General features: G+C 45.9%; 1 protein-coding gene across 9 annotated transcripts in view; it reads right to left on the reverse strand.

The window, feature by feature from the left end:
• Positions 1-12,273, reverse strand: part of EXOC1 (exocyst complex component 1) — a 332,741-nt gene extending 320,468 nt beyond the window's left edge. For 5 of the 9 annotated variants that reach the window (XM_086962625.1, XM_086962631.1, XM_086962627.1 and 2 more), the window contains exon 1: positions 12,188-12,253. The gene's annotated coding sequence lies outside the window, so the exon portion shown is untranslated. Of the gene's footprint in view, positions 1-12,187 lie in introns of all 9 variants that reach the window. The other 4 variants (XM_086962628.1, XM_086962632.1, XM_086962630.1 and 1 more) reach the window with 4 other exon arrangements.
• Positions 12,274-12,538: the final 265 nt, after the last annotated feature.

A 12,538-nucleotide genomic window follows, 5' to 3' on the forward strand; every position in this document is an offset into this window, starting at 1 on the left:
TTATAAAGCACAGCAAATCACCTGTGAGGGTCTCAAGGCGCTGGAATTGCTAGCTGCTTCGCAGAGAAAGAAGTGAAAAACTAACGAAAAGCAGGACAAAGCACTCAGGTTAAATGGAGAGGAAGCAGAGCAGTGGTGCAGCAGCACAGGAGAGCTTGGCCTGCTCAATGGGGTTGCGCTGCGTCCTCCGTTCAGTAGGTCGAGGGAGGGCTAGGCAGGAGGCGGCAAAACGGGCAGCAGGCGGGAGGGGAAAATGAGGAAAAAAAACTAAGAGAAACAGTGAAAAACGAGAAAAGGGTAGGAAAAAGCACTCAGAAACAAACGGGGTAAGGAAGGATAAACCAGTAAAAATACGGCAAAAGCAGGAAAAAGCACGCAGGAAAACGGGGAAGAAGAGAGGTGCTACAGCACGGGTGGGCTAGGCCAGGGGCCTGCTCAATACTGTGGGAAATGGTCAACTCTAGAGAGTCACTGGAACAAGTTTCATAACACGCTAAATGAATGATGTTCATTATTAGCTCTTTTCCAGCCGTTGCAGCTTCTTGCTTAGGTCAACATAATTCTCTTTGTTCAAGTTTTAACACTGTAAATTTGTAAAGGAGAATGTGAGCTGCATGTAGCTGCAGCAACTTTCCTGTTACTGTGCTCTGAATGCAGGCTTATTAACAGCATGTCACCTCTGTGAAAAGCAGGGATCATATAGAGGAGTTAGAGAAACATTTAGCATCTAACAGACAAAACAAAACAATTGGCAATGGCAATAGGCCTGACTTTAAAGGAATGTTATAGGGTAATGTGAAACATTGCAAGTAGATAGCATGGGAATGAACATGTATTTGTGTGAAAGCAAAGAACAGTAGAATGATATTAGTGTTGGTTAAAAGGTCAGATGACAGTTGCACTGTCTAGCCAGACCTGAAATTCTATGCCCTCCTTCCATATGTGCAGCGGCCAGAGACGAACACCATAATTTATCTAGAAATCTAAAACACTTTAATAGTATTACGTCATAGGTATGCCTTAGATAAATAAAACAAAATAATCTTAGCTGGGTGGAGAGCACGCACTTTTTTATGGAAGCACACAACTTCTGCCCAATCAAACCACACACTCCCGGCTCCCAACATATGGGCGGATCCAAAGCATTTCCTGGTGATTCTCACATAATTGTCTGGCGACAGCTTTGCTGTCAAGCCAAATCATAAAAACTGCTGATACATGTTCTCCCCTTTTCTAGGTCTCGCCTAGGCAGCGCACATGTGCAGCCCTAGGAGGGCCTTTAGCCATCGGTCTGCTCCTTTTCAAGCACACACGTGCCTGTGCTGGCATCCACCTTGAGGGAGCGAGCAGCGGTGCACGTGGTAATTGAAAACATATTGCTCTCGCGCCGCTGCTGCTCGCTCTCGCAAGGCGGATGCCAGCACAAGTGCATTTGTCAGCTCTTTTGCGATCGCAGGGCTGCGCACCCTCACACTTGAGTGCCAGCCCTGCATCAATTTAAATGTGTAGCTACTGCATGCGCACACATTTCTGGGGCAATCTGTTTATAATTAGGGTGACCGAGGAGTATGTGAGTGATCGGTAGGGTGTTGAGACCACAAAGCTGTGTTTTTCAACTCATCCACTAACATTTGATCTCTCTTGTTCCTATCTGTCCTTGTTACCCAGACCCTCACCTCAGTCATATTCACGACTCCGCCCCTGAACCATTATGCCCCCTCTGCTCCTCCCGGACTGGTCCTTTCGGGGCCTGAGAGTCCGGGAGCACCGGGACCGCGGGAGGGGCAACGCGCTTGCGCCGGCCCAAAGAAACTACATTGATGCCAAGTTTAGTCCGCACTGCGCCTACGCAATTCATCAGAACTTCTTCAGAGTCGACACTAGACTACTGGTGACCAATTGCGCTTCACGAGCTGTTGACATCTTGAAGTCAGGCAAGACTTTGGGAGTGAAAGAGCCCTACTAGAATACTGTACTCAAATCAGTAGTCGCTACCTTACATAGTAAAAGTAAAACCGGCGTACAAAAATTAACTTGTGTTTGCATTTTTCAAGGTTATACATGCAAGCAGTAAAATATCCAATACAGCTTAAACAATGGTGGTCTTTATCATTTCCAGAGAGCCGCGCACATTTGCCAGTCTTGTTCAAGTAGGTCCATACTGCAAGAGTCTTTTAAAATGTGCCTTACCCGTCTACAGTCAGTTTCTCACATTTTTAGTTCGATTTCTCTTCCTCGCACATCTGTTTGTAGTCCGTTTTTTATTTCCAATGAACTCCTCTCCGTCAGTGTGTTGTGGTAGATAGCAGCTTATCATCAGAGTGGGTATTCGTAACGATTTGGTGCGGACTGTCAGAGAGACTTCACGGGTGTCCCTAATAGCAGCCATGGTGGTACTGATGCATAGGGGAGTGCAGGTGAGGCACTGTGGTGTAAGGAGTGTGTTAGGCCAGCTACTGAGAGAGTATTAATTGCCACTTTTTTCTTCAATTTTTAAATTATTGTGTGATATATTAATGATTATGTTCTTTATGTAATAATTTCTTATGTAATGTGGATATATGCTTATATGTTGTATGATGTTCCTTTTATGTAACATTAATGTACAGTAATATCTGTTTTTTAACTTGAAAAGCTATTAAAAATGATATATTTTTTAATAATTTGTTAGAATTCCTTTTTTGCAACTACCCTTAATATTGTTTCATGAATTTTATGTACACATTAGGCCAGCTACTGGACCCTTTGCAACGAGAGCTCTCTTTTGCAGTTTTATATAGCGTGAACTCGACCCGAATTAGAGCGCTTTACGTGAGCACCAGTTACATTGCACAAGGTCACATTCATTTTTGGTAGACAGGGCGAGGTTAAGCTATGTGCCCAGAATCACAGGATGTTGAACTGACATCGAGTCTCGAAGATGGTTCCCCAGCTTCAAAGTCGGCAGCTCTGGGCACTGAGCCATAACTTATGTTTTAGGGTCTAACTTACTGTAATTTAAAAGGCATATCTCGCCATGGTAAGCAATTACAACCTATATATGTCGGCACTCTTCAGTGGCGCAATTAGACCCAAACTTCAAGCGGTGAGTGTCGAGACTCCAGACTTGCTTAAAGCCAGTATTAGACCACACAATAGCAACCCCAATACATCGGATTTAAAGGCATTTGTATATTCATGTATTTTAATGCTTTAGCTCTAGCTGGGGAGCTACAGAACGTTGCACATTATAGGAGGCAATGTAAGAAAATGCAAGACTGTATACATCAAGTGGAGGCTTAAATCTATTTTTCACATGCAGTTACACGAGTATTTTACACGTTTACATTTTAGGCACAGTGTGATTTACTCAGAACTACACAATTTTCAGTCAAATGCCATGCTGGGTTCAAATCAAAGTCCCCAGATCGACAGCTTAGTCTCTAGACCACACATCCTTTCTTAGTTGATGCAATAATGCATTCAAAAATAGGTTAGGAGTTCAGACCGTAGTTCATAATTCTTAATATGATGGCCTTCATCAATTCTTGTACATTGTCATACTCTATTGATATTTTACGTTAGGCCTTAGGCTGTGTTCCTCACGCTATCTAGTGAATAAATTGAATGCAAATTATTTTGGTATGTAGGTATTGTATATAGTTAGCCCCTTGATTATAGTGTCTCTTGCTTAAGTTTCAGGAGTGTCTATTTGCAAAACACAATGGGTTAAAGTCATGTATATATTTAGTGAGCGAGGGGTAGGGGACACAATCTGGCTAACTGTGAAATATGTTCCGATATTACCAACAAGGGGTTCTGATGACATCATAAATCACAAGGCCAAGTGGTATCTAAATGTCATTAGCACCCGATGATGGCAATATAACGCTGTTTTACACATGGTATGCATTTGTTTATAGTACTTGGTTATTTTAAGGTAGTTAACTTGAAATAGCAGTTTTCTTCAACGTGCTTATAACAATGGGCAATGATCAGAATGAGAATATTTGTTTTGTTTACCTGTCACAAATACATTCTTTAAAAAAACAATGGGCTATGGGGAGGTCTGCAAATGTATGCATTTCTGTGGGCTGCCAACTTTAACACATAACTATAGATTTACTGAGTTTACCACATAACTTGCAAATTGTGTCAATTTCACGAAAATTTTTGTTTCTAGTTCAAATTGAAATGTGCCACATAATTTCCATAGTTTTTTGCATAATTGAGATAACTCACATTAGGGATCCACTTTTTTAGGGTTCTCCTGCATATCGCTTGCGCTGTGCTTGTGAAACATATGACGCACAACTTTCATTACATACGTGTGTACTTTTAGACTTGCTTTCTGTTCAGCACGTTTTAGATGGTGCATCCAACTAAATGTGTTTTTCTCTGTGATTTACAAAGGACAGCAATACTAAAGTGGCTTCCTGTACTTCAGTGCTAGACAAAATATATAAGTGTTGCTGGACAACATTTTGAAGAGGAACTTCAGGACAGCATGATTTTCATTAAGTTCAGCTGGAGTACTGACATAGGTGTATGTCGTGTGCAGAGTAAAATACATGGACAGGCTGTGCTGCAGTAGTATATAAAGTTTAATGTGCATCATCTGCCTTATGTGCACTGCATTGTGAGAACCGCATGGTGCACGCAGTGTTTCCTCTGTGCAGAATATGCAAGAGTTTGTGAACGGCGTTTCGTTTTGGTAGCTTGGTGTAGGGTGTGTGTGTCTTCCCTCTCCCACCACTGAGAGCACAGGCTTTCCTTATGCTGCGGAAAAGTGTGCACTGTTCAACCATACACTAAACATTTTTTACATTAAATATTTTTTTAATAAGGTCGTTCAAATATACATATTCTCACCTTAATTATAGACCAGGTCTCAAAAATGCTTATAATATTTTTTTTAATTACTTTGCAACATGCTGCACACAAGCCCCACTGCTCTACAACATAGCTTAAAACACATTAGCAAAGCCAATAGCTATGGCTAATCACTTATAAGGTTCCAAAGGCGAGACCTATTGGCTTTGCCAATGCTTGTTTGGTAGGGGTTAGGGGGGGGGGGGGGGGCAAACTGTTGTCACTCCACTGCCTGTGCTGCACACAACAGCTCCATAGAGGGCTGGCATGCTGCATGTGTGGGCATGTCTCCAAATGGAATACCTTCCTGTCCGATTCTAAAATACACAGGCAAAAAGTTGATACCACTACAAAGACCCGATGATTATCCATTGTCTTGGGGCAAAAAAGTGAATGACACTGACAAGCATTGGCAAAACCAATAAGTTGGGAATTGGCCTCTAGACTTTTGGCTTTGTCGATGTTTCTATTGTCACGATTTTTGCAAAACGTTATTGTTGAAGAAGCTGCTGGGCTCTTGTCAAGCAAAGAAAGATGTTTAATACTTTTTTGGTCTCAAAAATCACACATTGCCTTTGTAGTCCCAGAATGCCATCACTCACAGTGTAGTTAGCCGATGGCTGATGTGAGCAAATCCACAGCCTAATACTGTAGTGGACAGAAGAAAAGTGTGTGTCACAAAAGCAGACCAATGCATAAAGTGGACTCGCTGAAAACCATTATAAGTCTATTATATAATTTTAATAAAATCAAAAGGTCTTGGCTAACACCAGACATAACTAAGCACTGGCAAAGCCAATGCAACTGGCCTTGGAAAGACTGTGATTTTTTAAATGTATTTTTCTTTGAATATACGCAATAGACATTAAAAGTGTAAAGGCAATAAAAAGTCAAATTGTCAAGGTGGCATGCATATGTTTGCAATTAAAAAAAGTAAGTAAAAATGACATCACAATACATAAATAAATAAAATAAAATTACAGCAGAAATTAATGCAGAGAATGGCATACCAGCCCTGGCACTGAAGCAGGCACATTTCCAAGGAGAGGTGAACATGTGGAAAAGAAAAGCCAATGACAGAAGTAGCTGACCCTCTGCCCTGTACTGTAGTGTATGTAGGCCATGATGCGTGGAATTAAACTGTGAATGACACCTGGACTAATGGCCGAGAAGGGTTAGCCAAAAGCTAATCTAGGTATATGCATATGTAGGTTTTTTTGGGTGGGGGTGGGGGGGGGATGAGACTGGAATATTGCTAATGGGATCTATAGGTCAGTCCTAAAAAGCTAACGGTTGGAGGTGACGGACTACTACTCTGCTCTATGCTGACTATAAGCATAACCACAATGTGAGTGAAACTTTCAACAAAACATTGTCTAAATGGGACTGCTTTGTAGAGTACGTTCTAGTTTATGCACGTCACGTCGGGACGTGACGTGCGGCGGCCATGTTGGCGGCGATGCGCGCGCATTGTGATTTGCGCGCTGAGATTGAATGAGACGGCAGCGCCGGCCGGCGCTCCTCGAGTAAACGCTAATTTACAGATAATAAAGAAACGTTCCTGTACCAACCTGCTGTCACTCATTATTGGTAACCAATATTACAGTGGCGACGAGGACGGGAGGTGCCCAGCCAGACGACACCACATGAAAAAAACGGACCCTCCACGTGGGCAACAACAAGGGAAGCAGTTATCAGGCCCATTCAGACCCGGGCACACAGCTACCCTGCACAACCCAGCCAACTCGACGGCCCACAGGGACACGGCAGGATACACCCAAGGTACGGCGAGCTCGAGGGGCATGGCAGAGCCACAGCCACCCACGGAGGCGGCAAAAGGGTCAGAGTGGTGGCACAGATACCCCACAGCAGCCAGAATAAGCGCATAGAATTCCCGTTAATCAACGCCAGGGAGGAACAGCGCTGGCTACTAAAGAGGAAGAGGGGGGGGACTAGCACAGAGAGTCCCCAGGTAGAGACAAGCACAGAGACAAAGGACAGTACCCCAGGTAGCCCCACCGGCAAAGACGTCAAGGCATCAGTAACCAGGGAGGTGAAAATTAGTACACCGGCTGGATATGCTATCGCACCTGTGCAATTCCTACCGAAGCCCGGAGACCCACTGATGAAGTGGGAGGACTGGAAGGAATATATAGATAATTTCATAGGGGTCCTGGAGGATGAAAACGAAGAAAAATTCACTCCACAAAGGAAAAAACGCATCCTGTTACTGAACTTAGGACCGGAAGGACTCAGAATTTACAAGAGCCTGGTGCCCAAGCAGAGAGATAGTTCTGATGATGACGTATATGCCCATGCAGTAGAAGACTTAGACGAACGGTATCGCCCTACAATCTGTGTGTCAGTGGACAGATTTAATTTCCAGCAGAGGAAACAACGGACAGGAGAATCCATAGAAGAATACGTAGCGGCCTTGAGGAAGCTGGCGTCCACATGCAAATACGCACTGTGGGAAGACGAATTCATCAAGGACCAGATAGTAATGCACACTACGAGCACGAATGTCCAAGACAAGTTATGGGCAAGTGGCGACACCACACTCAAAGACGTTTTGGTCATCGTCAAGAGGGCGGAACTCGCACGGAGGTGCGCTGACGCAACCAAGAAAGACGTAGCGACCCCAACCATGGTGAACAGGATACAAGAGGAAGATCACAGCAAAGACCAGAGAGGCAAGAATCCAGTGACCAAAGGAACCAACAGATGGCAAGGGAAGCAGACGAGCAATGAAGGCAAGAAAACGTGCTATAGGTGCGGAAGTTGGTCCCATGAAGCACATGATAGAAGATGTCCGGCATTTCGGGCCAAGTGCCTACACTATGGCATCTTAGGCCACTATGAGAAAGTGTGTCGGAAGAAGCTACCCAAGGGCGTGGTGAAATGTGTCGACCAAGGCGAAGAAGATCAGGAGGAGGTCGCAGAGGAAGAGGTGGTCACCGTCCTATGCATATACGACCAGGTATTGAGCGTGGAAGGGAAGAGGTCAACAAAACCCGTCCTGGACATGTCAATGGGCGGGATCACCATCACAGTTGTGGCAGACACTGGATCTCCATTCACCATTGTGCAACGGGCAGTATGGGAAGAAGCGTTCAGACCGAAGTTGGGCCCAGAGTTGGAGAAACTAGACATTCGGCCGGTCACATACAATGGCGACCGCATTCCAATGGTAGGGTTCCGACGCCTGTTGTTTGAATTTAGGGGCCGATCAGCATGGTGCAAGCTGTACATTGCAGAGAGAGGACCCTCTGTCCTGGGATGGCTAGACCAGGGCGACCTAGGAATAAAGTTGGATCCAGGAGGAAAGGAGCAAATATTACTCACAGAGCAGGAGGAATGGCCTGATCTGAACAAATGGAAGGAGAACTACCCAAAAGTGTTTGGAGGCACGGTGGGAAGGATGGAGAAATTCCAACACAAGATTGTGCTCAAGGAAGGAGCCACCCCGGTAGCTCACAAAGTGAGGAACGTACCAATTGCGGTAAGAGAGGCAGTCCAGAAGGAACTCCAAGAATTGGAAAAGAAGGGTATAATCGAACCGATCACCTGCGCCGAATGGCTGGCGCCCTTAGTGGTGGTAATGAAGCCCAATGGGAAGGTCAGGCTCTGCGTAGACCTGAGAGAACTGAATAAAAACATTGTAGTGGAGAAATTTCCCCTCCCCAGGATCGAGGAGATGTTGGCAAAGACCAGAGGAGTTAGGTGGTACTCCACTATTGACTTAACCTCGGCCTACCACCAAATAGCACTACATCCGGACAGCAAAAGCCTCACATCCTTCATCACCCCGTTCGGGTGCTACCAGTTCTGCCGCATGCCGTTTGGGCTGGCCTTGGCGGCCGCAGTCTTTCAGAAAATGATGCACCAACTGTTCAGAGACTGCAAGGGTGTCCAGTATTTCCAGGACGACATCCTGGTGATGGGGTGTGACAGGCTAGATCACGATCAGAAGCTAGGAAAAGTGCTACAAACGTTGGAGAACAAAGGCCTAACAGCGGAGTGGACAAAGTGCCGATTGGGCCTGCAATCGGTAACGTATCTAGGCCACGAAATTGGACAACAGGGCATCACACCAAAGGCGGAAAGCGTAAAAGCCATCGCTGAAGCACCGCCCCCCAAGAACAAGGAAGAGGTCAGGTCGTTCTTGGGGATGGCGGAGTACTACAGCAAGTTCGTGGTACACTTTGCTTCAAAGACCCACCACATGAGGTTGCTGACCAGGGAGAGCACTGCGTTCCAGAGGACACCGGAAGCTCAAGCAGAGTTTGAAACCATCAAAAAGGACGTCACAGGAGCCGTACCACTCAAAGGTTACGACCCACAGGGCGCCACGGTGCTCACGACTGACGCCAGCGACAAGGGCCTGGGCGCTGTGCTCATGCAAGACCGAGGAAGAGGGGAAATGGAGACAATCAGCTTTGCATCCAGAGCATTGACGGATACTGAGAGCAAATACAGCGTGATTGAGAAGGAGATGCTGGCGGTAATATGGGCCATGGCGAGATTCCGACAATTCCTTTGGGGTACCCGATTTCTACTCAAAACAGATCACAAGCCGTTGGTAAAAGTGCTAACATCGAGCGGACACGCCAGTGCCACACCCAGGATATCCAAAATGTCTCTAAAGTTACTCGAGTTCAGGTATGATGTGGAGTACATCCCCGGGAACCGGAACCGAGTAGCTGACTACCTGAGTAGAGCCGCCGCCATGGAGCCCGGAGAGGAAGACCCTGCAGGCAGAGGGGAGTTGGTAGCTCTCATAGAAGACCAGGAGAAGTTAATCAGCCAACAAGAATGGGCAGAGGCATACGAGGAGGACACCGACATGAAGGAAGTGAAGATGCACATCGTACAAGGATGGCCAGACAAAAGGAATGTGAGGGTGGACCTGAGGCCATACTACGAAGTGAGGGAAGAACTGTCACTAGGAGACAAGGGGGTATTCATTTACAGAGGAGACAAGGTGATCCCCCCAAGGAACCTCATCACCAAGCTAGTGGACCTGCTACATGAGGGCCACTTAGGCATAGGAAAACTCAAGGCCAGAACGAAACAAAACTACTGGTGGCCAGGCATGGACATAAGAGCGGAAAGGCATGTCAGGGAGTGTCCACAATGCCAAGGAGCAGACAAAACCCTAAAACCCCTGCGGCCAGCGCTCGGAAAATTCGACCCTCCCTCTAATCCGTGGGAAGAGCTATCCATAGACATTTTGGGACCTGTCCTAAATGACCAGGGCACGCAGAAGTATGTGTGTGTTCTAATAGATCGATACTCTAAGTGGCCGGAGTTGAGGGTGGACGAGTCCATGAACACTGAGAATATTTTGAAATTTCTGTCAGAAACCTTCACGAGGGAAGGAATCCCCAAGTCCATCCTAAGCGACAATGGCCCCCAATTCACGTCGGAAAGGTGGAACAAATTTATGCAGAGAAATGGCATTATCATCAAACACACAGCGATTTACCATCCAGCTGGGAACGGCTTAGTGGAGCGGTTTAACAGGGTAGTGATGGGAGCCATACAAGCCGCCATCTCCAGCAACAAGGACTGGGAGAAAGCACTAGAGAATATGGTGTGGGCCTACAGAATAACCCCCACTGGTACGGGATTCAGCCCGTTCCAAATATTGAGAGGGCGAGAACCATTCACGCATGATAACAGGATTTGGAAGGAAAAGGTCATCACCAGTGAGTGGTCTCCCGCAGTGGTCCGAGCCAACCTGGAAAGAGCACAAACAATCTACACCAACCATTATAACAAACGAAGAAATGTGAAAGAAACTGGCCTGGAGAAGGGAGAGTGGGTAAGAGTAAAGCTAGACACTCTACAGAAGAAAGGGGACAGTAAATATAGCAAACCTATGCAAGTTAAAGAAGTGTATGAACGAGCGGCTCTGCTGAGCGACGGAAACGTGTGGTCCCAGGACCGCATGGCCCGGTGCAACAAGGTATTGAGCTGGGAGCAACCCGGAATGGCATGGGAAGAGTTGGACGATTTAAATACTGAAGGAGGACGAAGCGTAAGTGAACAAGGTGACGGAGTAAGTACAGAGATGGCGCGAGAAGGGGAAGGAGTGAGCGAGAGTCAAGGAGCAGAGAAGGACGGGTCAGGGAGAGGCATGAATGATGGTGGGGTGGCAAGTGAAGAAACGGAAGGAACTGAAATACAAAATCAAGGGACTCAGGGGAACCCCACCAGGGTTACCAGGAGCGGAAGGCAGGTGGTAAGACCCTCCAGATTTCGAGACTTTGAATTGGACAATGGTTTATAAGTACCTGCTTAATGTTCAGTAAAAGGGGGAGATATGTAGAGTACGTTCTAGTTTATGCACGTCACGTCGGGACGTGACGTGCGGCGGCCATGTTGGCGGCGATGCGCGCGCATTGTGATTTGGGCGCTGAGATTGAATGAGACGGCAGCGCCGGCCGGCGCTCCTCGAGTAAACGCTAATTTACAGATAATAAAGAAACGTTCCTGTACCAACCTGCTGTCACTCATTATTGGTAACCAACATTACATGCTTCAACCCCCTTGTCTATGTACGGGTTTGTTTTAGTGTTGTTTTTCTTTAATACAGAAGATAAAGACAGACCCAACTGATTAACTTGGGGACAGTGGAACTTCTCAAAAGACCATCTGGTCACAAAGAGGTGCGATTCTGAACTGGATGCACACACCTCTTCCAAGACTCCACTCACTCACACAGCCTGTAGATTTACACATACCTACTGACAGTGGCCAGGCACACACTGGCACCCATAGCGCACAGGACAACTATAGCAGCCGTGCTGTCCCACTTTCCGTGGGACACCTTTATCCTCTCCTGACCTTTTACCAAACAGTTGGAACATCTGGGTCTATGTATAATGGCAAACCTAAACTACCAACTATGAGTGCACGCATGCAGAGTTCGGTTGGGCGACATATCGGGACTAGATGTCACACGTTAAGTGCACACTTGACAACTCTGGAGAGAGCACACAGACCGCTGACAAACACACATAATAACATGTTCACAGGGCTCCATTCCTTTCCTCCCTGCGACATGACACAGACATTAGCACACACAGCCATCACATCAAGATGCCCACAGGTAAGCATTTATGGGAGCATAATCCATCATCTACAAAAAAACTGAACACCCCAGTACTGGCATGGTAATATCACGTACAGCTTGTGCATATTGTTTACCTCCCGAAACACTAGTCTGAATTCACAGTTATCAACAAGTACTCTCTAAACGAGACTTGGGTTTAGAAGACTTAACGATGACAAAATGACAATGGCAGTGGAACCATATAAAGATCAATACCTGCACTGGGAGAGGCTGGTGCACGGTGCAGCTCCGGAACAGTGTCACCGCCTTGTCCGAAACAAGACCAACCCACTTCTAGAACCAGAAAACAAGCGCGAATACTAGCAAAAAAAGTCTAAAACAAACCCAGCCCCAAAACAAATAGCAAGGCTTCACTGGCTGGACAAGAAACGACAAATTCTCATGAACACAGCATTGCTAACATACGTTTAGCGTGTTTAAAAACCAAAATTAATCATTATTGGTTGAGAAACAGCAGATAAATAGTAAAGAAAATTAAATATAGAACTGTAAAATGCTTGCGTTAAGGACTTGAAGTCAACCTTTTATTCTGATACAATGCTTCTT

This window comes from Lissotriton vulgaris, chromosome 3_1 (genome assembly GCF_964263255.1).
Source record: "Lissotriton vulgaris chromosome 3_1, aLisVul1.2, whole genome shotgun sequence".
In the NCBI taxonomy this organism is placed as follows: domain Eukaryota; kingdom Metazoa; phylum Chordata; class Amphibia; order Caudata; family Salamandridae; genus Lissotriton; species Lissotriton vulgaris.